The 24,055-nt window shown below is 43.8% G+C and overlaps 26 non-coding genes across 26 annotated transcripts; 20 read left to right on the top strand and 6 right to left on the bottom strand.

Moving 5' to 3' along the window:
- Positions 1-478: 478 nt before the first annotated feature.
- On the bottom strand, positions 479-551 carry trnak-cuu. Its single transcript has one exon. It is a non-coding gene; the product is annotated as a tRNA-Lys (tRNA).
- Positions 552-1,065: 514 nt separating this feature from the next.
- trnak-cuu lies at positions 1,066-1,138 on the bottom strand. The gene has a single exon. It is a non-coding gene; the product is annotated as a tRNA-Lys (tRNA).
- Positions 1,139-1,653: 515 nt separating this feature from the next.
- Positions 1,654-1,726, bottom strand: trnak-cuu. The gene has a single exon. It is a non-coding gene; the product is annotated as a tRNA-Lys (tRNA).
- Positions 1,727-2,240: 514 nt separating this feature from the next.
- trnak-cuu lies at positions 2,241-2,313 on the bottom strand. The gene has a single exon. It is a non-coding gene; the product is annotated as a tRNA-Lys (tRNA).
- Positions 2,314-4,000: 1,687 nt separating this feature from the next.
- trnak-cuu lies at positions 4,001-4,073 on the bottom strand. The gene has a single exon. It is a non-coding gene; the product is annotated as a tRNA-Lys (tRNA).
- Positions 4,074-5,174: 1,101 nt separating this feature from the next.
- On the bottom strand, positions 5,175-5,247 carry trnak-cuu. The gene has a single exon. It is a non-coding gene; the product is annotated as a tRNA-Lys (tRNA).
- A 5,934-nt stretch (positions 5,248-11,181) lies between these two features.
- trnak-cuu lies at positions 11,182-11,254 on the top strand. Its single transcript has one exon. It is a non-coding gene; the product is annotated as a tRNA-Lys (tRNA).
- Positions 11,255-11,692: 438 nt separating this feature from the next.
- trnar-ucu lies at positions 11,693-11,783 on the top strand. The gene is given in 2 exon segments: positions 11,693-11,729; positions 11,748-11,783. It is a non-coding gene; the product is annotated as a tRNA-Arg (tRNA).
- Positions 11,784-12,319: 536 nt separating this feature from the next.
- On the top strand, positions 12,320-12,410 carry trnar-ucu. Its single transcript is given in 2 exon segments — positions 12,320-12,356; positions 12,375-12,410. It is a non-coding gene; the product is annotated as a tRNA-Arg (tRNA).
- A 534-nt stretch (positions 12,411-12,944) lies between these two features.
- Positions 12,945-13,035, top strand: trnar-ucu. The gene is given in 2 exon segments: positions 12,945-12,981; positions 13,000-13,035. It is a non-coding gene; the product is annotated as a tRNA-Arg (tRNA).
- Positions 13,036-13,571: 536 nt separating this feature from the next.
- trnar-ucu lies at positions 13,572-13,662 on the top strand. Its single transcript is given in 2 exon segments — positions 13,572-13,608; positions 13,627-13,662. It is a non-coding gene; the product is annotated as a tRNA-Arg (tRNA).
- Positions 13,663-14,822: 1,160 nt separating this feature from the next.
- Positions 14,823-14,913, top strand: trnar-ucu. The gene is given in 2 exon segments: positions 14,823-14,859; positions 14,878-14,913. It is a non-coding gene; the product is annotated as a tRNA-Arg (tRNA).
- A 534-nt stretch (positions 14,914-15,447) lies between these two features.
- trnar-ucu lies at positions 15,448-15,538 on the top strand. Its single transcript is given in 2 exon segments — positions 15,448-15,484; positions 15,503-15,538. It is a non-coding gene; the product is annotated as a tRNA-Arg (tRNA).
- Positions 15,539-16,074: 536 nt separating this feature from the next.
- On the top strand, positions 16,075-16,165 carry trnar-ucu. Its single transcript is given in 2 exon segments — positions 16,075-16,111; positions 16,130-16,165. It is a non-coding gene; the product is annotated as a tRNA-Arg (tRNA).
- A 534-nt stretch (positions 16,166-16,699) lies between these two features.
- trnar-ucu lies at positions 16,700-16,790 on the top strand. The gene is given in 2 exon segments: positions 16,700-16,736; positions 16,755-16,790. It is a non-coding gene; the product is annotated as a tRNA-Arg (tRNA).
- A 534-nt stretch (positions 16,791-17,324) lies between these two features.
- trnar-ucu lies at positions 17,325-17,415 on the top strand. The gene is given in 2 exon segments: positions 17,325-17,361; positions 17,380-17,415. It is a non-coding gene; the product is annotated as a tRNA-Arg (tRNA).
- A 534-nt stretch (positions 17,416-17,949) lies between these two features.
- trnar-ucu lies at positions 17,950-18,040 on the top strand. The gene is given in 2 exon segments: positions 17,950-17,986; positions 18,005-18,040. It is a non-coding gene; the product is annotated as a tRNA-Arg (tRNA).
- Positions 18,041-18,574: 534 nt separating this feature from the next.
- On the top strand, positions 18,575-18,665 carry trnar-ucu. Its single transcript is given in 2 exon segments — positions 18,575-18,611; positions 18,630-18,665. It is a non-coding gene; the product is annotated as a tRNA-Arg (tRNA).
- Positions 18,666-19,199: 534 nt separating this feature from the next.
- trnar-ucu lies at positions 19,200-19,290 on the top strand. Its single transcript is given in 2 exon segments — positions 19,200-19,236; positions 19,255-19,290. It is a non-coding gene; the product is annotated as a tRNA-Arg (tRNA).
- A 534-nt stretch (positions 19,291-19,824) lies between these two features.
- Positions 19,825-19,915, top strand: trnar-ucu. Its single transcript is given in 2 exon segments — positions 19,825-19,861; positions 19,880-19,915. It is a non-coding gene; the product is annotated as a tRNA-Arg (tRNA).
- Positions 19,916-20,449: 534 nt separating this feature from the next.
- Positions 20,450-20,540, top strand: trnar-ucu. Its single transcript is given in 2 exon segments — positions 20,450-20,486; positions 20,505-20,540. It is a non-coding gene; the product is annotated as a tRNA-Arg (tRNA).
- A 534-nt stretch (positions 20,541-21,074) lies between these two features.
- Positions 21,075-21,165, top strand: trnar-ucu. The gene is given in 2 exon segments: positions 21,075-21,111; positions 21,130-21,165. It is a non-coding gene; the product is annotated as a tRNA-Arg (tRNA).
- A 534-nt stretch (positions 21,166-21,699) lies between these two features.
- On the top strand, positions 21,700-21,790 carry trnar-ucu. Its single transcript is given in 2 exon segments — positions 21,700-21,736; positions 21,755-21,790. It is a non-coding gene; the product is annotated as a tRNA-Arg (tRNA).
- Positions 21,791-22,324: 534 nt separating this feature from the next.
- Positions 22,325-22,415, top strand: trnar-ucu. Its single transcript is given in 2 exon segments — positions 22,325-22,361; positions 22,380-22,415. It is a non-coding gene; the product is annotated as a tRNA-Arg (tRNA).
- Positions 22,416-22,949: 534 nt separating this feature from the next.
- On the top strand, positions 22,950-23,040 carry trnar-ucu. Its single transcript is given in 2 exon segments — positions 22,950-22,986; positions 23,005-23,040. It is a non-coding gene; the product is annotated as a tRNA-Arg (tRNA).
- A 534-nt stretch (positions 23,041-23,574) lies between these two features.
- Positions 23,575-23,665, top strand: trnar-ucu. Its single transcript is given in 2 exon segments — positions 23,575-23,611; positions 23,630-23,665. It is a non-coding gene; the product is annotated as a tRNA-Arg (tRNA).
- The last annotated feature ends 390 nt before the right edge of the window (positions 23,666-24,055 follow it).

Here is a 24,055-nt window from a genome sequence, read left to right as displayed (position 1 = left end):
TTTACCTGACATTCGAACCTGGATTGTAGTTTTCTAGGTGAGACAGAGAGTTGGTTTGGGCCTCGGACCTATAACCCTGAGATTAAGATTCTCATGCATTGTGAAAAGTACGGTGGTCAGCAAGAGAGTGCTTTGAGTGGCAATCGGTTAGCGTGTGGTAGTTATAAGACAGTACGCAGAAGATTGATTTCGAGGTTGTTATTAAGAGGCTTACATGGAGGACAGCAATTTTTTTACCCTGTGCCTGTCTATTTCTTGTGCAGAAATGGAGCACATTCAACTGCATTAGCAAAGAATATGTCATTATTGTCACATGCAATGTTAGGATTCAAACCAGAGTATCTTGTTTCCAAATAGGAGATTTGACCAGTTAAGCCACAGCACCCAAGAACATCGCACTTCGAGATAGCAAGCCCGCACTTCAGAGGATGTGTATGGCAGTTGGTAACGTCAGTTGGATTTTTGCAGAAGAAAAGTACGCCCAACGTGGGGCTCGAACCCACGACCCTGAGATTAAGAGTCTCATGCTCTACCGACTGAGCTAGCCAGGCTGTATGTGCAATTGCTAGCTTGGGATTTACCTGACATTCAAACCTTGATTGTAGTTTTCTAGGTGAGTCAGAGAGTTGGTTTGGGCCTCGGACCTATAACCCTGAGATTAAGATTCTCATGCATTGTGAAAAGTACGGTGATCAGCAAGAGAGTGCTTTGAGTGGCTCCTGTGGTGCAATCGGTTAGCGTGTGGTAGTTATAAGACAGTACGCAGAAGATTGATTTCGAGGTTGTTATTAAAAGGCTCACATGGAGGACAGCAATTTTTTTACACTGTGCCTGTCTATTTCTTGTCCAGAAATGGAGCACATTTAACTGCATTAGCAAAGAATACGTCATTATTGTCACATGCAATGTTAGGATTCAAACCATAGTATCTTGTTTCCAAATAGGAGATTTGACCAGTTAAGACACAGCACACAAGAACATCGCACTTCGAGATAGCAAGCCCGCAATTCAGAGGATGTGTATGGCAGTTGGTAACGTCAGTTGGATTTTTGCAGAAGAAAAGTACGCCCAACGTGGGGCTCGAACCCACAACCCTGAGATTAAGAGTCTCATGTTCTACCGACTGAGCTAGCCAGGCTGTATGTGCAATTGCTAGCTTGGGATTTACCTGACATTCAAACCTGGATTGTAGTTTTCTAGGTGAGTCAGAGAGTTGGTTTGGGCCTCGGACCTATAACCCTGAGATTAAGATTCTCATGCATTGTGAAAAGTACGGTGATCAGCAAGAGAGTGCTTTGAGTGGCTCCTGTAGTGCAATCGGTTAGCGTGTGGTAGTTATAAGACAGTACGCAGAAGATTGATTTCGAGGTTGTTATTAAGAGGCTCACATGGAGGACAGCAATTTTTTTACCCTGTGCCTGTCTATTTCTTGTCCAGAAATGGAGCACATTCAACTGCATTAGCAAAGAATATGTCATTATTGTCACATGCAATGTTAGGATTCGAACCAGAGTATCATGTTTCCAAATAGGAGATTTGACCAGTTAAACCACAGCACCCAATAAACATCACACTTCGAGATAGCAAGCCCGCACTTCAGAGGATGTGTATGGCAGTTGGTAACGTGAGTTGGATATTTGCCGAAGAAAATGACGCCCAACGTGGGGCTCGAACCCACGACCCTGAGATTAAGAGTCTCATGCTCTACCGACTGAGCTAGCCAGGCTGTACATGCAATAGCTAATTTGGGATTTACCTGACATTCGAACCTGGATTGTAGTTTTCTAGGTGAGTCAGAGAGTTGGTTTGGGCCTCGGACCTATAACCCTGAGATTAAGATTCTCATGCATTGTGAAAAGTACGGTGATCAGCAAGAGAGTGCTTTGAGTGGCTCCTGTGGTGCAATCGGTTAGCGTGTGGTAGTTATAAGACAGTACGCAGAAGATTGATTTCGAGGTTGTTATTAAAAGGCTCACATGGAGGACAGCAATTTTTTTACACTGTGACTGTCTATTTGTTGTCCAGAAATGGAGCACATTTAACTGCATTAGCAAAGAATACGTCATTATTGTCACATGCAATGTTAGGATTCAAACCAGAGTATCTTGTTTCCAAATAGGAGATTTGACCAGTTAAGACACAGCACCCAAGAACATCGCACTTCGAGATAGCAAGCCCGCACTTCAGAGGATGTGTATGGCAGTTGGTAACGTCAGTTGGATTTTTGCAGAAGAAAAGTTCGCCCAACGTGGGGCTCGAACCCACAACCCTGAGATTAAGAGTCTCATGCTCTACCGACTGAGCTAGCCAGGCTGTATGTGCAATTGCTAGCTTGGGATTTACCTGACATTCAAACCTGGATTGTAGTTTTCTAGGTGAGTCAGAGAGTTGGTTTGGGCCTCGGACCTATAACCCTGAGATTAAGATTCTCATGCATTGTGAAAAGTACGGTGATCAGCAAGAGAGTGCTTTGAGTGGCTCCTGTAGTGCAATCGGTTAGCGTGTGGTAGTTATAAGACAGTACGCAGAAGATTGATTTTGAGGTTGTTATTAAGAGGCTCACATGGAGGACAGCAATTTTTTTACCCTGTGCCTGTCTATTTCTTGTCCAGAAATGGAGCACATTCAACTGCATTAGCAAAGAATATGTCATTATTGTCACATGCAATGTTAGGATTCGAACCAGAGTATCTTGTTTCCAAATAGGAGATTTGACCAGTTAAAACACAGCACCCAAGAACATCGCACTTCGAGATAGCAAGCCCGCACTTCAGAGGATATGTATGGCAGTTGGTAACGTCAGTTGGATTTTTGCCGAAGAAAAGTACGCTTAACGTGGGGCTCAAACCCACGACCCTGAGATTAAGAGTCTCATGCTCTACCGACTGAGCTAGCCAGGCTGAATGTGCAATAGCTAGTTTGGGATTACCTGACAGTCGAACCTGGATTGTAGTTTTCTAGGTGAGACAGAGAGTTGGTTTGGGCCTCAGACCTATAACCCTGATATTAAGATTCTCATGCATTGTGAAAAGTACGGTGATCAGCAAGAGAGTGCTTTGAGTGGCTGCTGTGGTGCAATCGGTTAGCGTGTGGTAGTTATAAGACAGTACGCAGAAGATTGATTTCGAGGTTGTTATTAAGAGGCTCACATGGAGGACAGCAATTTTTTTACCCTGTGCCTGTCTATTTCTTGTCCAGAAATGGAGCACATTCAACTGCATTAGCAAAGAATATGTCATTATTGTCACATGCAATGTTAGGATTCGAACCAGAGTATCTTGTTTCCAAATAGGAGATTTGACCAGTTAAGACACAGCACCCAAGAACATCGCACTTCGAGATAGCAAGCCCGCACTTCAGAGGATGTGTATGGCAGTTGGTAACGTGAGTTGGATTTTTGCCGAAGAAAAGTACGCCCAACGTGGGGCTCAAACCCACGACCCTGAGATTAAGAGTCTCATGCTCTACCGACTGAGCTAACCAGGCTGTATGTGCAATTGCTAGCTTAAGATTTACCTGACGTTCAAACCTGGATTGTAGTTTTCTAGGTGAGTCAGAGAGTTGGTTTGGGCCTCGGACCTATAACCCTGAGATTAAGATTCTCATGCATTGTGAAAAGTACAGTGATCAGCAAGAGAGTGCTTTGAGTGGCTGCTGTGGTGCAATCGGTTAGCGTGTGGTAGTTATAAGACAGTACGCAGAAGATTGATTTCGAGGTTGTTATTAAGAGGCTCACATGGAGGACAACAATTTTTTTACCCTGTGCCTGTCTATTTCTTGTCCAAAAATGGAGCACATTCAACTGCATTAGCAAAGAATATGTCATTATTGTCACATGCAATCTTAGGATTCGAACCAGAGTATCTTGTTTCCAAATAGGAGATTTGACCAGTTAAGACACAGCACCCAAGAACATCGCACTTCGAGATAGTAAGCCAGCACTTCAGAGGATGTGTATGGCAGTTGGTAACGTGAGTTGGATTTTTGCCGAAGAAAAGTACGCCCAACATGGGGCTCGAACCCACGACCCTGAGATTAAGAGTCTCATGCTCTACCGTCTGAGCTAGCCAGGCTATATGGGCAATAGCTAACTTGTGATTTACCTGACATTCGAACCTGGATTGTAGTTTTCTAGGTGAGTCAGAGAGTTGGTTTGGGCCTCGGACCTATAACCCTGAGATTAAGATTCTCATGCATTGTGAAAAGTACAGTGATCAGCAAGAGAGTGCTTTGAGTGGCTGCTGTGGTGCAATCGGTTAGCGTGTGGTAGTTATAAGACAGTACGCAGAAGATTGATTTCGAGGTTGTTATTAAGAGGCTCACATGGAGGACAGCAATTTTTTTACCCTGTGCCTGTCTATTTCTTGTCCAGAAATGGAGCACATTCAACTGCATTAGCAAAGAATATGTCATTATTGTCACATGCAATCTTAGGATTCAAACCAGAGTATCTTGTTTCCAAATAGGAGATTTGACCAGTTAAGACACAGCACCCAAGAACATCGCACTTCGAGATAGCAAGCCAGCACTTCAGAGGAAGTGTATGGCAGTTGGTAACGTGAGTTGGATATTTGCCGAAGAAAAGGACCCCCAACGTGGGGCTCAAACCCACGACCCTGAGATTAAGAGTCTCATGCTCTACCGACTGAGCTAGCCAGGCTGTATGTGCAATTGCTAGCTTAAGATTTACCTGACGTTCAAACCTGGATTGTAGTTTTCTAGGTGAGTCAGAGAGTTGGTTTGGGCCTCGGACCTATAACCCTGAGATTAAGATTCTCATGCATTGTGAAAAGTACGGTGATCAGCAAGAGAGTGCTTTGAGTGGCTGCTGTGGTGCAATCGGTTAGCGTGTGGTAGTTATATGACAGTACGCAGAAGATTGATTTCAAGCTTGTTATTAAGAGGCTCACATGGAGGACAACAATTTTTTTACCCTGTGCCTGTCTATTTCTTGTCCAGAAATGGAGCACATTCAACTGCATTAGCAAAGAATATGTCATTATTGTCACATGCAATCTTAGGATTCGAACCAGAGTATCTTGTTTCCAAATAGGAGATTTGACCAGTTAAGACACAGCACCCAAGAACATCGCACTTCGAGATAGCAAGCCCGCACTTCAGAGGATGTGTATGGCAGTTGGTAACGTGAGTTGGATATTTGCCGAAGAAAAGGACCCCCAACGTGGGGCTCGAACCCACGACCCTGAGATTAAGAGTCTCATGCTCTACCGACTGAGCTAGCCAGGCTGTATGTGCAATTGCTAGCTTAAGATTTACCTGACGTTCAAACCTGGATTGTAGTTTTCTAGGTGAGTCAGAGAGTTGGTTTGGGCCTCGGACCTATAACCCTGAGATTAAGATTCTCATGCATTGTGAAAAGTACGGTGATCAGCAAGAGAGTGCTTTGAGTGGCTCCTGTGGTGCAATCGGTTAGCGTGTGGTAGTTATAAGACAGTACGCAGAAGATTGATTTCGAGGTTGTTATTAAAAGGCTCACATGGAGGACAGCAATTTTTTTACCCTATGCCTGTCTATTTCTTGTCCAGAAATGGAGCACATTTAACTGCATTAGCAAAGAATACATCATTATTGTCACATGCAATGTTAGGATTCCAACCAGAGTATCTTGTTTCCAAATAGGAGATTTGACAAGTTAAGACACAGCACCCAAGAACATCGCACTTCAAGATAGCAAGCCCGCACTTCAGAGGATGTGTATGGCAGTTGGTAACGTGAGTTGGATATTTGCCGAAGAAAAGGACGCCCAACGTGGGGCTCGAACTCACAACCCTGCGATTAAGAGTCTCATGCTCTACCGACTGAGCAAGCCAGGCTGTATGTGCAATAGCTAACTTGTGATTTACCTGACATTCGAACCTGGATTGTAGTTTTCTAGGTGAGTCAGAGAGTTGGTTTGGGCCTGGGACCTATAACCCTGAGATTAAGATTCTCATGCATTGTGAAAAGTACGGTGATCAGCAAGAGAGTGCTTTGAGTGGCTGCTGTGGTGCAATCGGTTAGCGTGTGGTAGTTATAAGACAGTACGCAGAAGATTGATTTCGAGCTTGTTATTAAGAGGCTCACATGGAGGACAACAATTTTTTTACCCTGTGCCTGTCTATTTCTCGTCCAGAAATGGAGCACATTCAACTGCATTAGCAAAGAATATGTCATTATTGTCACATGCAATCTCAGGATTCGAACCAGAGTATCTTGTTTCCAAATAGGAGATTTGACCAGTTAAGACACAGCACCCAAGAACATCGCACTTCGAGATAGCAAGCCCGCACTTCAGAGGATGTGTATGGCAGTTGGTAACGTGAGTTGGATATTTGCCGAAGAAAAGGACCCCCAACTTGGGGCTCGAACCCACGACCCTGAGATTAAGAGTCTCATGCTCTACCGACTGAGCTGGCCAGGCTGTATGTGCAATTGCTAGCTTAAGATTTACCTGACGTTCAAACTTGGATTGTAGTTTTCTAGGTGAGTCAGAGAGTTGGTTTGGGCCTCGGACCTATAACCCTGAGATTAAGATTCTCATGCATTGTGAAAATTACGGATATCAGCCAGAGAGTGCTTTGAGTGGCTCCTGTGGTGCAATCGTTAGCGTGTGGTAGTTATAAGACAGTACGCAGAAGATTGATTTCGAGGTTGTTATTAAGAGGCTCACATGGAGGACAGCAATTTTTTTACCCTGTGCCTGTCTATTTCTTGTCCAGAAATGGAGCACATTCAACTGCATTAGCAAAGAATATGTCATTATTGTCACATGCAATGTTAGGATTCGAACCAGAGTATCTTGTTTCCAAATAGGAGATTTGACCAGTTAAGACACAGCACCCAAGAACATCGCACTTCGAGATAGCAAGCCAGCACTTCAGAGGAAGTGTATGGCAGTTGGTAACGTCAGTTGGATTTTTGCCGAAGAAAAGGACCCCCAACATGGGGCTCAAACCCACGACCCTGAGATTAAGAGTCTCATGCTCTACCGACTGAGCTAGCCAGGCTGTATGTGCAATTGCTAGCTTAAGATTTACCTGACGTTCAAACCTGGATTGTAGTTTTCTAGGTGAGTCAGAGAGTTGGTTTGGGCCTCGGACCTATAACCCTGAGATTAAGATTCTCATGCATTGTGAAAAGTACGGTGATCAGCAAGAGAGTGCTTTGAGTGGCTGCTGTGGTGCAATCGGTTAGCGTGTGGTAGTTATAAGACAGTACGCAGAAGATTGATTTCGAGCTTGTTATTAAGAGGCTCACATGGAGGACAACAATTTTTTTACCCTGTGCCTGTCTATTTCTTGTCCAGAAATGGAGCACATTCAACTGCATTAGCAAAGAATATGTCATTATTGTCACATGCAATCTTAGGATTCGAACCAGAGTATCTTGTTTCCAAATAGGAGATTTGACCAGTTAAGACACAGCACCCAAGAACATCGCACTTCGAGATAGCAAGCCCGCACTTCAGAGGATGTGTATGGCAGTTGGTAACGTGAGTTGGATATTTGCCGAAGAAAAGGACGCCCAACATGGGGCTCGAACCCACAACCATGAGATTTAGAGTCTCATGCTCTACCGACTGAGCTAGCCAGGCTGTATGTGCAATTGCTAACTTGGGATTTAACTGACATTCAAACCTGGATTGTAGTTTTCTAGGTGAGTCAGAGAGTTGGTTTGGGCCTCGGACCTATAACCCTGAGATTAAGATTCTCATGCATTGTGAAAAGTACGGTGATCAGCAAGAGAGTGCTTTGAGTGGCTCCTGTGGTGCAATCAGTTAGCGTGTGGTAGTTATAAGACAGTACGCAGAAGATTGATTTCGAGGTTGTTATTAAGAGGCTCACATGGAGGACAGCAATTTTTTTACCCTGTGCCTGTCTATTTCTTGTCCAGAAATGGAGCACATTTAACTGCATTAGCAAAGAATACATCATTATTGTCACATGCAATGTTAGGATTCCAACCAGAGTATCTTGTTTCCAAATAGGAGATTTGACAAGTTAAGACACAGTACCCAAGAACATCGCACTTCAAGATAGCAAGCCCGCACTTCAGAGGATGTGTATGGCAGTTGGTAACGTGAGTTGGATATTTGCCGAAGAAAAGGACGCCCAACGTGGGGCTCGAATTCACAACCCAGCGATTAAGAGTCTCATGCTCTACCGACTGAGCAAGCCAGGCTGTATGTGCAATAGCTAACTTGTGATTTACCTGACATTCGAACCAGGATTGTAGTTTTCTAGGTGAGTCAGAGAGTTGATTTGGGCCTGGGACCTATAACCCTGAGATTAAGATTCTCATGCATTGTGAAAATTACGGATATCAGCCGGAGAGTGCTTTGAGTGGCTCCTGTGGTGCAATCGTTAACGTGTGGTAGTTATTAGACAGTACGCAGAAGATTGATTTCGAGGTTGTTATTAAGAGGCTCACATGGAGGACAGCAATTTTTTTACCCTGTGCCTGTCTATTTCTTGTCCAGAAATGGAGCACTTTTAACTGCATTAGCAAAGAATACGTCATTATTGTCACATGCAATGTTAGGATTCGAACCAGAGTATCTTGTTTCCAAATAGGAGATTTGACCAGTTAAGACACAGCACCCAAGAACATCACACTTCGAGATAGCAAGCCCGCACTTCAGAGGATGTGTATGGCAGTTGGTAACGTGAGTTGGATATTTGCTGAAGAAAAGGACGCCCTACATGGGGCTCGAACCCACGACCCTGAGATTATGAGTCTCATGCTCTACCGACTGAGCTAGCCAGGCTGTATGTGCAACTGCTAGCTTAAGATTTACCTAACATTCTAACCTGGATTGTAGTTTTCTAGGTGAGTCAGATAGTTGGTTTGGGCCTCGGACCTATAACCCTGAGATTAAGATTCTCATGCATTGTGAAAAGTACGGTGATCAGCAAGAGAGTGCTTTGAGTGGCTCCTGTGGTGCAATCGGTTAGCGTGTGGTAGTTATAAGACAGTACGCAGAAGATTGATTTCGAGGTTGTTATTAAGAGGCTCACATGGAGGACAGCAATTTTTTTACCCTGTGCCTGTCTATTTCTTGTCCAGAAATGGAGCACATTTAACTGCATTAGCAAAGAATATGTCATTATTGTCACATGCAATGTTAGGATTTGAACCAGAGTATCTTGTTTCCAAATAGGAGATTTGACCAGTTAAGACACAGCACCCAAGAACATCGCACTTCGAGATAGCAAGCCCGCACTTCAGAGGATGTGTATGGCAGTTGGTAACGTGAGTTGGATATTTGCTGAAGAAAAGGACGCCCTACATGGGGCTCGAACCCACGACCCTGAGATTATGAGTCTCATGCTCTACCGACTGAGCTAGCCAGGCTGTATCTGCAACTGCTAGCTTAAGATTTACCTGACGTTCAAACCTGGATTGTAGTTTTCTAGGTGAGTCAGAGAGTTGGTTTGGGCCTCGGACCTATAACCCTGAGATTAAGATTCTCATGCATTGTGAAAAGTACGGTGATCAGCAAGAGAGTGCTTTGAGTGGCTTCTGTGGTGCAATCGGTTAGCGCGTGGTATTTATAAGGCAGTATGCTGCTAGGTTTCTAACCCAAGGTATCCTGGTTACCAGACAGGAACTTTCCCCAGCTAAGCCACAGCACCCAACAACATCACAATTCGAGATACCAAGCCCTCACTTCAGATGATGTGTATGGCAGTTGGTAACTGCCTTATAACTACCACGCGTTAACCGATTGCACCACAGGAGCCACTCAAAGCACTCTCTTGCTGATCACCGTACCTTTCACAATATATGAGAATCTTAATGTCAGGGTTGTAGGTCCGAGGCCGAAACTGACTCTCAGACTCACCTTGAAAACTACAATCCAGGACCTTATGTCAGGCAAATCCCAAGCTAGCTCTCTCACATACAGATAGACTAGCTCAGTCAGTAGGACATGAAACTCTTAGTCGTGAGTTTGAGCCCCACGTTGGTGTTCCTCAGTGAATAACAAACTCACATTACCAACTGCCATACACAACCTCTGAAGAGCGGGCTTGACATCTTGAATGCAATGTTGTTGGGCGCTGTGGCTTAGCTGTTGAATGCGCATCTCTTGTAACTAGGATATCCTGGGTTCAATTTCTAGCAACGCCTTTAATAATAATGATGTATTTTTTGTAATGTAGTTGAATGTGCTCCTTTTATGGACAACAAAAGACAGGCACAGGTTAAAGAAATAGCTGTCTCACATTACCAACTGCCATACACATCCTCTAAAGAGCAGGCTTGCCAACTTGAATTGCAAAGTTGTTGGGTGCTGTGGCTTAGCTGGGGAAAGTTCCTGTCTTGTAACCAGGATACCTTGGGTTAGAAACCTAGCAGCGCTTGTAATAATAATTAAATCAATCTTGTGCATACTGCCTTATAAATACCACACGCTAACTGATTGCACCACAGAAGCCACTCAAAGCACTCTCTTGCTGATCACCATACTCTGCACAATGCATGAGAATCTTAATCTCAGGGTTGTAGGTCCGAGGCCGAAACCGACTCTCTGACTCACCTTGCAAACTACAATCCAGGTGTTAATGTCAGGTAAATTACAAGCTAGTTCTTTCACATACAGACAAGCTTGCTCAATCGGTTGAGCATGAGACTCTTAATATCAGGGTTGTGGGTTTGAGGCTCATGTTTGGCTTTTGTTTTATACAGCAAATATCCAACTCACATTACCAACTGCCATACACATCCTCTGAAGAGCGGGCTTGCCGACTTGAATTGCAACGTTGTTGGGTGCTGTGGCTTAGCTGGGCAAAATGCTTGTCTTGTAACAAAGATACCCTGGGTTCAAATCTTAGCAGCGCCTGTAATAATAATGATGTCTTTTTTGCTAATGTAGTTAAATGTGCTCAGTTTATGGACAACAAAGGGACAGGCACAGGGTAAAAAAATTGCTGTCCTCCATGTGAGCCTCTTAATAACAACCTCGAAATCAATCTTCTGCGTACTGTCTTATAACTACCACACGCTAACCGATTTCCACTCAAAGCACTCTCTTGCTGATCACCGTACTTTTCACAATGCTTGAGAATCTTAATCTCAGGGTTATAGGTCCGAGGCCCAAACCAACTCTCTGACTCACCTAGAAAACTACAATCCAGGTTCGAATGTCAGGTAAATCCCAAGTTAGCTATTGCACATACAGCCTGGCTAGCTCAGTCGGTAGAGCATGAGACTCTTAATCTCAGGGTCGTGGGTTCCAACCCCATGTTGGGCATCCTTTTCTTCGGCAAATATCCAACTCACGTTACCAACTGCCATACACATCCTCTGAAGTGCGGGCTTGCTATTTCGAAGTGCGATGTTCTTGGGTGTTGTGTCTTAAGGATGACATTATGTTAAGGATGGTGGTAAGAGCACACCCAAGGACGACCGTCATTTCTTTCCGTTTTTCCCACTCCAGCTTATCTGTATGAACCACAGGCCAAGTATCTACACCTGTCTCTGTGTGTTGCCTGGCACCATGTCTTAGTTGGTTAAAGTACCTCTCTAGTAAACTGGAGTTCCTGGGTTTGAATCACACAGTGCCTTTCAAATGGCATCGTTAGTTGTTTCACTGATTTCCAGCCCGTCGAGTAGCTTTCGAAATGTACATTCAGCGAGCGGTGCTTCGTACGGCTCAGGTAAATTTTTCAAAAATGCTTATTACGTGGTTGGCTCTGTAGCGCAATGGATAGCGCATTGGACTTCTAGGCGGATTTGGCAAAGATATTCAAAGGTTGTGGGTTCGAGTCCCACTAGAGTCAAGAATTTTGTTTTGTGTCCTCCTTCAATAGAATGGAAACCGTGATCAGTTACAAAATAGCAAAAGGTCTAATCCTGGGCTTCCCAACCCTATTCACCCAGGGACACATATTTCACACCGAAATATAATTGTATGTCATGTTTCGTTTTCTTTGGAGTCCGTAAATTATCTCTAACAGTTTTATGTGGTGCAATTCAATTAGCACGTTCAGCTGTTAAGACGAAGGATGGTGGTAAGAGCACACCCAAGGACGACCGTCATTTCTTTCCGTTTTTCCCACTCCAGCTTATCTGTATGAACCACAGGCCAAGTATCTACACCTGTCTTTGTGTGTTGCCTGGCACCATGTCTTAGTTGGTTAAAGTACCTCTCTAGTAAACTGGAGTTCCTGGGTTTGAATCACACAGTGCCTTTCAAATGGCATCGTTAGTTGTTTCACTGATTTCCAGCCCGTCGTGTAGCTTTCGAAATGTACATTCAGCGAGCGGTGCTTCGTACGGCTTTGGTAAATTTTTCTAAAATGCTTATTATGTGGTTGGCTCTGTAGCGCAATGGATAGCGCATTGGACTTCTAGGCGGATTTGGCAAAGATATTCAAAGGTTGTGGGTTCGAGTCCCACTAGAGTCAAGAATTTTGTTTTGTGTCCTCCTTCAATAGAATGGAAAGCGTGATCAGTTACAAAATAGCAAAAGGTCTAATCCTGGGCTTCCCAACCCTATTCACCCAGGGACACATATTTCACACCTACATACTTGTATGTCATGTTTCGTTTTCGTTGGAGTCCGTAAATTATCTCTAACAGTTTTCTGTGGTGCAATTCAGTTAGCACGTTCGGCTGTTAAGACAAAGGATGGTGGTAAGAGCACACCCAAGGACGACCGTCATTTCTTTCCGTTTTTCCCACTCCAGCTTATCTGTATGAACCACAGGCCAAGTATCTACACCTGTCTTTGTGTGTTGCCTGGCACGATGTCTTAGTTGGTTAAAGTACCTCTCTAGTAAACTGGAGTTCCTGGGTTTGAATCACACAGTGCCTTTCAAATGGCATCGTTAGTTGTTTCACTGATTTCCAGCCCGTCGTGTAGCTTTCGAAATTTACATTCAGCGAGCGGTGCTTCGTACGGCTCAGGTACATTTTTCAAAATTGCTTATTACGTGGTTGGCTCTGTAGCGCAATGGATAGCGCATTGGACTTCTAGGCGGATTTGGCAAAGATATTCAAAGGTTGTGGGTTCGAGTCCCACTAGAGTCAAGAATTTTGTTTTGTGTCCTCCTTCAATAGAATGGAAAGCGTGATCAGTTACAAAATAGCAAAAGGTCTAATACTGGGGTTCCCAACCCTATTCACCCAGGGACACATATTTCACACCGACATATAATTGTATGTCATGTTTCGTTTTCGTTGGAGTCCGTAAATTATCTCTAACAGTTTTCTGTGGTGCAATTCAGTTAGCACGTTCGGCTGTTAAGACAAAGGATGGTGGTAAGAGCACACCCAAGGACGACCGTCATTTCTTTCCGTTTTTCCCACTCCAGCTTATCTGTATGAACCACAGGCCAAGTATCTACACCTGTCTTTGTGTGTTGCCTGGCACGATGTCTTAGTTGGTTAAAGTACCTCTCTAGTAAACTGGAGTTCCTGGGTTTGAATCACACAGTGCCTTTCAAATGGCATCGTTAGTTGTTTCACTGATTTCCAGCCCGTCGTGTAGCTTTCGAAAGTTACATTCAGCGAGCGGTGCTTCGTAAGGCTCAGGTAAATTTTTCAAAATTGCTTATTACATGGTTGGCTCTGTAGCGCAATGGATAGCGCATTGGACTTCTAGGCGGATTTGGCAAAGATATTCAAAGGTTGTGGGTTCGAGTCCCACTAGAGTCAAGAATTTTGTTTTGTGTCCTCCTTCAATAGAATGGAAAGCGTGATCAGTTACAAAATAGCAAAAGGTCTAATCCTGGGCTTCCCAACCCTATTCACCCAGGGACACATATTTCACACCTACATACTTGTATGTCATGTTTCGTTTTCGTTGGAGTCCGTAAATTATCTCTAACAGTTTTCTGTGGTGCAATTCAGTTAGCACGTTCAGCTGTTAAGACGAAGGATGGTGGTAAGAGCACACCCAAGGACGACCGTCATTTCTTTCCGTTTTTCCCACTCCAGCTTATCTGTATGAACCACAGGCCAAGTATCTACACCCGTCTTTGTGTGTTGCCTGGCACCATGTCTTAGTTGGTTAAAGTATCTCTCTAGTAAACTGGAGTTCCTGGGTTTGAATCACACAGTTCCTTTCAAATGGCATTGTTAGTTGTTTCACTGATTTCCAGCCCGTCGTGTAGCTTTCGAAAGTTACATTCAGCGAGCGGTGCTTCGTACGGCTCAGGTACATTTTTCAAAATTGCTTAATACGTGGTTGGCTCTGTAGCGCAATGAATACTGCATTGGACTTCTAGGCGGATTTGGCAAAGATATTCAAAGGTTTGTGGGTTTGAGTCCCACTAGAGTCAAGAATGTTGTTTTGTGTCCTCCTTCAATAGAATGGAAAGCGTGATCAGTTACAAAATAGCAAAAGGTCTAATCCTGGGCTTCCCAACCCTATTCACCCAGGTACACATATTTCACACCTACATACTTGTATGTCATGTTTCGTTTTCGTTGGAGTCCGTAAATTATCTCTAACAGTTTTCTGTGGTGCAATTCAATTAGCACGTTCAGCTGTTAAGACGAAGGATGGTGGTAAGAGCACACCCAAGGACGACCGTCATTTCTTTCCGTTTTTCCCACTCCAGCTTATCTGTATGAACCACAGGCCAAGTATCTACACCTGTCTTTGTGTGTTGCCTGGAACCAAGTCTTAGTTGGTTAAAGTACCTCTCTAGTAAACTGGAGTTCCTGGGTTTTAATCACACAGTTCCTTTCAAATGGCATCGTTAGTTGTTTCACTGATTTCCAGCCCGTCGTGTAGCTTTCGAAAGTTACATTCAGCGAGCGGTGCTTCGTACGGCTCAGGTAAATTTTTCAAAATTGCTTATTACATGGTTGGCTCTGTAGCGCAATGGATAGCGCATTGGACTTCTAGGCGGATTTGGCAAAGATATTCAAAGGTTGTGGGTTCGAGTCCCACTAGAGTCAAGAATTTTGTTTTGTGTCCTCCTTCAATAGAATGGAAAGCGTGATCAGTTACAAAATAGCAAAAGGTCTAATCCTGGGCTTCCCAACCCTATTCACCCAGGGACACATATTTCACACCGACATAATTGTATGTCATGTTTCGTTTTCGTTGGAGTCCGTAAATTATCTCTAACAGTTTTCTGTGGTGCAATTCAGTTAGCACGTTCGGCTGTTAAGACGAAGGATGGTGGTAAGAGCACACCCAAGGACGACCGTCATTTCTTTCCGTTTTTCCCACTCCAGCTTATCTGTATGAACCACAGGCCAAGTATCTACACCTGTCTTTGTGTGTTGCCTGGCACCATGTCTTAGTTGGTTAAAGTACCTCTCTAGTAAACTGGAGTTCCTGGGTTTGAATCACACAGTGCCTTTCAAATGGCATCGTTAGTTGTTTCACTGATTTCCAGCCCGTCGTGTAGCTTTCGAAAGTTACATTCAGCGAGCGGTGCTTCGTACGGCTCAGGTAAATTTTTCAAAATTGCTTATTACGTGGTTGGCTCTGTAGCGCAATGGATAGCGCATTGGACTTCTAGGCGGATTTGGCAAAGATATTCAAAGGTTGTGGGTTCGAGTCCCACTAGAGTCAAGAATTTTGTTTTGTGTCCTCCTTCAATAGAATGGAAATCGTGATCAGTTACAAAATAGCAAAAGGTCTAATACTGGGGTTCCCAACCCTATTCACCCAGGGACACATATTTCACACCGACATATAATTGTATGTCATGTTTCGTTTTCGTTGGAGTCCGTAAATTATCTCTAACAGTTTTCTGTGGTGCAATTCAGTTAGCACGTTCGGCTGTTAAGACAAAGGACGGTGGTAAGAGCACACCCAAGGACGACCGTCATTTCTTTCCGTTTTTCCCACTCCAGCTTATCTGTATGAACCACAGGCCAAGTATCTACACCTGTCTTTGTGTGTTGCCTGGCACGATGTCTTAGTTGGTTAAAGTACCTCTCTAGTAAACTGGAGTTCCTGGGTTTGAATCACACAGTGCCTTTCAAATGGCATCGTTAGTTGTTTCACTGATTTCCAGCCCGTCGTGTAGCTTTCGAAAGTTACATTCAGCGAGCGGTGCTTCGTACGGCTCAGGTAAATTTGTCAAAATTGCTTATTACGTGGTTGGCTCTGTAGCGCAATCGATAGCGCATTGGACTTCTAGGCGGATTTGGAAAAGATATTCGAAGGTTGTGGGTTCGAGTCCCACTAGAGTCAAGAATTTTGTTTTGTGTCCTCCTTCAATAGAATGGAAAGCGTGATCAGTTACAAAATAGCAAAAGGTCTAATCCTGGTCTTCCCAACCCTATTCACCCAGGGACACATATTTCACACCTACATACTTGTATGTCATGTTTCGTTTTCGTTGGAGTCCGTAAATTATCTCTAACATTTTTCTGTGGTGCAATTCAGTTAGCACGTTCGGCTGTTAAGACGAAGGATGGTGGTAAGAGCACACCCAAGGACGACCGTCATTTCTTTCCGTTTTTCCCACTCCAGCTTATCTGTATGAACCACAGGCCAAGTATCTACACCTGTCTTTGTGTGTTGCCTGGCACCATGTCTTAGTTGGTTAAAGTACCTCTCTAGTAAACTGGAGTTCCTGGGTTTTAATCACACAGTTCCTTTCAAATGGCATCGTTAGTTGTTTCACTGATTTCCAGCCCGTCGTGTAGCTTTCGAAAGTTACATTCAGCGAGCGGTGCTTCGTAAGGCTCAGGTACATTTTTCAAAATTGCTTATTACATGGTTGGCTCTGTAGCGCAATGGATAGCGCATTGGACTTCTAGGCGGATTTGGCAAAGATATTCAAAGGTTGTGGGTTCGAGTCCCACTAGAGTCAAGAATTTTGTTTTGTGTCCTCCTTCAATAGAATGGAAAGCGTGATCAGTTACAAAATAGCAAAAGGTCTAATCCTGGGTTTCCCAACCCTATTCACCCAGGGACACATATTTCACACCGACATAATTGTATGTCATGTTTCGTTTTCGTTGGAGTCCGTAAATTATCTCTAACAGTTTTCTGTGGTGCAATTCAATTAGCACGTTCAGCTGTTAAGACGAAGGATGGTGGTAAGAGCACACCCAAGGACGACCGTCATTTCTTTCAGTTTTTCCCACTCCAGCTTATCTGTATGAACCACAGGCCAAGTATCTACACCTGTCTTTGTGTGTTGCCTGGCACCATGTCTTAGTTGGTTAAAGTACCTCTCTAGTAAACTGGAGTTCCTGGGTTTGAATCACACAGTGCCTTTCAAATGGCATCGTTAGTTGTTTCACTGATTTCCAGCCCGTAGTGTAGCTTTCGAAATTTACATTCAGCGAGCGGTGCTTCGTACGGCTCAGGTACATTTTTCAAAAATGCTTATTATGTTGTTGGCTCTGTAGCGCAATGTGTAGCGCATTGGACTTCTAGGTGGATTTGGCAAAGATATTCAAAGGTTGTGGGTTCGAGTCCCACTAGAGTCAAGAATTTTGTTTTGTGTCCTCCTTCAATAGAATGGAAAGCGTGATCAGTTACAAAATAGCAAAAGGTCTAATCCTGGGCTTCCCAACCCTATTCACCCATGGACACATATTTCACACCTACATACTTGTATGTCATGTTTCGTTTTCGTTGGAGTCCGTAAATTATCTCTAACAGTTTTCTGTGGTGCAATTCAGTTAGCACGTTCGGCTGTTAAGACAAAGGACGGTGGTAAGAGCACACCCAAGGACGACCGTCATTTCTTTCCGTTTTTCCCACTCCAGCTTATCTGTATGAACCACAGGCCAAGTATCTACACCTGTCTTTGTGTGTTGCCTGGCACCATGTCTTAGTTGGTTAAAGTACCTCTCTAGTAAACTGGAGTTCCTGGGTTTGAATCACACAGTGCCTTTCAAATGGCATTGTTAGTTGTTTCACTGATTTCCAGCCCGTCGTGTAGCTTTCGAAAGTTACATTCAGCGAGCGGTGCTTCGTACGGCTCAGGTACATTTTTCAAAATTGCTTATTACGTGGTTGGCTCTGTAGCGCAATGGATAGCGCATTGGACTTCTAGGCGGATTTGGCAAAGATATTCAAAGGTTGTGGGTTCGAGTCCCACTAGAGTCAAGAATTTTGTTTTGTGTCCTCCTTCAATAGAATGGAAAGCGTGATCAGTTACAAAATAGCAAAAGGTCTAATCCTGGGTTTCCCAACCCTATTCACCCAGGGACACATATTTCACACCGACATAATTGTATGTCATGTTTCGTTTTCGTTGGAGTCCGTAAATTATCTCTAACAGTTTTCTGTGGTGCAATTCAATTAGCACGTTCAGCTGTTAAGACGAAGGATGGTGGTAAGAGCACACCCAAGGACGACCGTCATTTCTTTCAGTTTTTCCCACTCCAGCTTATCTGTATGAACCACAGGCCAAGTATCTACACCTGTCTTTGTGTGTTGCCTGGCACCATGTCTTAGTTGGTTAAAGTACCTCTCTAGTAAACTGGAGTTCCTGGGTTTGAATCACACAGTGCCTTTCAAATGGCATCGTTAGTTGTTTCACTGATTTCCAGCCCGTCGTGTAGCTTTCGAAAGTTACATTCAGCGAGCGGTGCTTCATACGGCTCAGGTACATTTTTCAAAATGGTTAATTAAATGGTTGGCTCTGTAGCGCAATGGATAGCGCATTGGACTTCTAGGCGGATTTGGCAAAGATATTCAAAGGTTGTGGGTTCAAGTCCCACTTGAGTCAAGAATTTTGTTTTGTGTCCTCCTTCAATAGAATGGAAATCGTGATCAGTTACAAAATAGCAAAAGGTCTAATCCTGGGCTTCCCAACCCTATTCACCCAGGGACACATATTTCACACCTACATACTAGTATGTCATGTTTCGTTTTCGTTGGAGTCCGTAAATTATCTCTAACAGTTTTCTGTTGTGCAATTCAGTTAGCACGTTCGGCTGTTAAGACAAAGGATGGTGGTAAGAGCACACCCAAGGACGACTGTCATTTCTTTCCGTTTTTCCCACTCCAGCTTATCTGTATGAACCACAGGCCAAGTATCTACACCTGTCTTTGTGTGTTGCCTGGCACCATGTCTTGGTTGGTTAAAGTACCTCTCTAGTAAACTGGAGTTCCTGGGTTTGAATCACACAGTGCCTTTCAAATGGCATCGTTAGTTGTTTCACTGATTTCCAGCCCGTCGTGTAGCTTTCGAAAGTTACATTCAGCGAGCGGTGCTTCGTACGGCTCAGGTAAATTTTTCAAAATGGCTTATTATGTGGTTGGCTCTGTAGCGCAATCGATAGCGCATTGGACTTCTAGGCGGATTTGGCAAAGATATTCAAAGGTTGTGGGTTTGAGTCCCACTAGAGTCAAGCATTTTGTTTTGTGTCCTCCTTCAATAGAATGGAAGGCGTGATCAGTTACAAAATAGCAAAAGGTCTAATCCTGGGCTTCCCAACCCTATTCACCCAGGGACACATATTTCACACCGACATAATTGTATGTCATGTTTCGTTTTCGTTGGAGTCCATAAATTATCTCTAACAGTTTTCTGTGGTACAATTCAATTAGCACGTTCAGCTGTTAAGACGAAGGATGGTGGTAAGAGCACACCCAAGGACGACCGTCATTTCTTTCCGTTTTTCCCACTCCAGCTTATCTGTATGAACCACAGGCCAAGTATCTACACCTGTCTTTGTGTGTTGCCTGGCACCATGTCTTGGTTGGTTAAAGTACCTCTCTAGTAAACTGGAGTTCCTGGGTTTGAATCACATAGTGCCTTTCAAATGGCATCGTTAGTTGTTTCACTGATTTCCAGCCCGTCGTGTAGCTTTCGAAAGTTACATTCAGCGAGCGGTGCTTCGTAAGGCTCAGGTACATTTTTCAAAATTGCTTATTACATGGTTGGCTCTGTAGCGCAATGGATAGCGCATTGGACTTCTAGGCGGATTTGGCAAAGATATTCAAAGGTTGTGGGTTCGAGTCCCACTAGAGTCAAGAATTTTGTTTTGTGTCCTCCTTCAATAGACTGGAAATCGTGATCAGTTACAAAATAGCAAAAGGTCTAATACTGGGGTTCCCAACCCTATTCACCCAGGGACACATATTTCACACCTACATACTTGTATGTCATGTTTCGTTTTCGTTGGAGTCCGTAAATTATCTCTAACAGTTTTCTGTGGTGCAATTCAGTTAGCACGTTCGGCTGTTAAGACGAAGGATGGTGGTAAGAGCACACCCAAGGACGACCGTCATTTCTTTCCGTTTTTCCCACTCCAGCTTATCTGTATGAACCACAGGCCAAGTATCTACACCTGTCTTTGTGTGTTGCCTGGCACGATGTCTTAGTTGGTTAAAGTACCTCTCTAGTAAACTGGAGTTCCTGGGTTTGAATCACACAGTGCCTTTCAAATGGCATCGTTAGTTGTTTCACTGATTTCCAGCCCGTCGTGTAGCTTTCGAAAGTTACATTCAGCGAGCGGTGCTTCGTAAGGCTCAGGTACATTTTTCAAAATTGCTTATTACGTGGTTGGCTCTGTAGCGCAATGGATAGCGCATTGGACTTCTAGGCGGATTTGGCAAAGATATTCAAAGGTTGTGGGTTCGAGTCCCACTAGAGTCAAGAATTTTGTTTTGTGTCCTCCTTCAATAGAATGGAAAGCGTGATCAGTTACAAAATAGCAAAAGGTCTAATCCTGGGACTCCCAACCCTATTCACCCAAGGACACATATATCACACCTACATACTTGTATGTCATGTTTCGTTTTCGTTGGAGTCCGTAAATTATCTCTAACAGTTTTCTGTGGTGCAATTCAGTTAGCACGTTTGGCTGTTAAGACAAAGGACGGTGGTAAGAGCACACCCAAGGACGACCGTCATTTCTTTCCGTTTTTCCCACTCCAGCTTATCTGTATGAACCACAGGCCAAGTATCTACACCTGTCTTTGTGTGTTGCCTGGCACCATGTCTTGGTTGGTTAAAGTACCTCTCTAGTAAACTGGAGTTCCTGGGTTTGAATCACAAAGTGCCTTTCAAATGGCATCGTTAGTTGTTTCACTGATTTCCAGCCCGTCGTGTAGCTTTCGAAAGTTACATTCAGCGAGCGGTGCTTCGTAAGGCTCAGGTACATTTTTCAAAATTGCTTATTACATGGTTGGCTCTGTAGCGCAATGGATAGCGCATTGGACTTCTAGGCGGATTTGGCAAAGATATTCAAAGGTTGTGGGTTCGAGTCCCACTAGAGTCAAGAATTTTGTTTTGTGTCCTCCTTCAATAGAATGGAAAGCGTGATCAGTTACAAAATAGCAAAAGGTCTAATCCTGGGCTTCCCAACCCTATTCACCCAAGGACACATATATCACACCTACATACTTGTATGTCATGTTTCGTTTTCGTTGGAGTCCGTAAATTATCTCTAACAGTTTTCTGTGGTGCAATTCAGTTAGCACGTTTGGCTGTTAAGACAAAGGACGGTGGTAAGAGCACACCCAAGGACGACCGTCATTTCTTTCCGTTTTTCCCACTCCAGCTTATCTGTATGAACCACAGGCCAAGTATCTACACCTGTCTTTGTGTGTTGCCTGGCACCATGTCTTAGTTGGTTAAAGTACCTCTCTAGTAAACTGGAGTTCCTGGGTTTGAATCACACAGTGCCTTTCAAATGGCATCGTTAGTTGTTTCACTGATTTCCAGCCCGTCGTGTAGCTTTCAAAATTTACATTCAGCGAGCGGTGCTTCGTATGGCTCAGGTACATTTTTCAAAATTGCTTAGTACGTGGTTGGCTCTGTAGCGCAATGGATAGCGCATTGGACTTCTAGGCGGATTTGGCAAAGATATTCAAAGGTTGTGGGTTCGAGTCCCACTAGAGTCAAGAATTTTGTTTTATGTCCTCCTTCTATAGAATGGAAAGCGTGATCAGTTACAAAATAGCAAAAGGTCTAATCCTGGGCTTCCCAACCCTATTCACCCAAGGACACATATATCACACCTACATACTTGTATGTCATGTTTCGTTTTCGTTGGAGTCCGTAAATTATCTCTAACAGTTTTCTGTGGTGCAATTCAGTTAGCACGTTTGGCTGTTAAGACAAAGGACGGTGGTAAGAGCACACCCAAGGACGACCGTCATTTCTTTCCGTTTTTCCCACTCCAGCTTATCTGTATGAACCACAGGCCAAGTATCTACACCTGTCTTTGTGTGTTGCCTGGCACCATGTCTTAGTTGGTTAAAGTACCTCTCTAGTGAACTGGAGTTCCTGGGTTTGAATCACACAGTTCCTTTCAAATGGCATTGTTAGTTGTTTCACTGATTTCCAGCCCGTCGTGTAGCTTTCGAAAGTTACATTCAGTGAGCGGTGCTTCGTACGGCTCAGGTACATTTTTCAAAATTGCTTATTATGTGGTTGGCTCTGTAGCGCAATGGATAGCACATTGGACTTCTAGGCGGATTTGGCAAAGATATTCAAAGGTTGTGGGTTCGAGTCCCACTAGAGTCAAGATTTTTGTTTTGTGTCCTCCTTCAATAGAATGGAAAGCGTGATCAGTTACAAAATAGCAAAAGGTCTAATCCTGGGCTTCCCAACCCTATTCACCCAAGGACACATATATCACACCTACATACTTGTATGTCATGTTTCGTTTTCGTTGGAGTCCGTAAATTATCTCTAACAGTTTTCTGTGGTGCAATTCAATTAGCACGTTCAGCTGTTAAGACGAAGGATGGTGGTAAGAGCACACCCAAGGACGACCGTCATTTCTTTCCGTTTTTCCCACTCCAGCTTATCTGTATGAACCACAGGCCAAGTATCTACACCTGTCTTTGTGTGTTGCCTGGCACGATGTCTTAGTTGGTTAAAGTACCTCTCTAGTAAACTGGAGTTCCTGGGTTTGAATCACACAGTGCCTTTCAAATGGCATCGTTAGTTGTTTCACTGATTTCCAGCCCGTCGTGTAGCTTTCGAAATTTACATTCAGCGAGCGGTGCTTCGTACGGCTCAGGTACATTTTTCAAAATAGCTTATTACGTGGTTGGCTCTGTAGCGCAATGGATAGCGCATTGGACTTCTAGGGGGATTTGGCAAAGATATTCAAAGGTTGTGGGTTCGAGTCCTATTAGAGTCAAGAATTTTGTTTTGTGTCCTCCTTCAATAGAATGGAAAGCGTGATCAGTTACAAAATAGCAAAAGGTCTAATCCTGGGCTTCCCAACCCTATTCACCCAGGGACACATATTTCACACCTACATACTTGTATGTCATGTTTCGTTTTCGTTGGAGTCCGTAAATTATCTCTAACAGTTTTCTGTGGTGCAATTCAGTTAGCACGTTCGGCTGTTAAGACAAAGGATGGTGGTAAGAGCACACCCAAGGACGACCGTCATTTCTTTCCGTTTTTCCCACTCCAGCTTATCTGTATGAACCACAGGCCAAGTATCTACACCTGTCTTTGTGTGTTGCCTGGCACCATGTCTTAGTTGGTTAAAGTACCTCTCTAGTAAACTGGAGTTCCTGGGTTTGAATCACACAGTGCCTTTCAAATGGCATCGTTAGTTGTTTCACTGATTTCCAGCCCGTCGTGTAGCTTTCAAAATTTACATTCAGCGAGCGGTGCTTCGTATGGCTCAGGTACATTTTTCAAAATTGCTTAGTACGTGGTTGGCTCTGTAGCGCAATGGATAGCGCTTTGGACTTCTAGGCGGATTTGGCAAAGATATTCAAAGGTTGTGGGTTCGAGTCCCACTAGAGTCAAGAATTTTGTTTTATGTCCTCCTTCTATAGAATGGAAAGCGTGATCAGTTACAAAATAGCAAAAGGTCTAATCCTGGGATTCCCAACCCTATTCACCCAAGGACACATATATCACACCTACATACTTGTATGTCATGTTTCGTTTTCGTTGGAGTCCGTAAATTATCTCTAACAGTTTTCTGTGGTGCAATTCAATTAGCATGTTCAGCTGTTAAGACGAAGGATGGTGGTAAGAGCACACCCAAGGACGACCGTCATTTCTTTCCGTTTTTCCCACTCCAGCTTATCTGTATGAACCACAGGCCAAGTATCTACACCTGTCTTTGTGTGTTGCCTGGCACCATGTCTTAGTTGGTTAAAGTACCTCTCTAGTAAACTGGAGTTCCTGGG

The sequence above is a fragment of the Coregonus clupeaformis genome, chromosome 13 (genome assembly GCF_020615455.1).
Source record: "Coregonus clupeaformis isolate EN_2021a chromosome 13, ASM2061545v1, whole genome shotgun sequence".
Lineage (NCBI taxonomy): Eukaryota > Metazoa > Chordata > Actinopteri > Salmoniformes > Salmonidae > Coregonus > Coregonus clupeaformis.
Note: the sequence above shows the minus strand (reverse complement) of the source record. Positions and strands in the feature narration are given on the sequence as shown.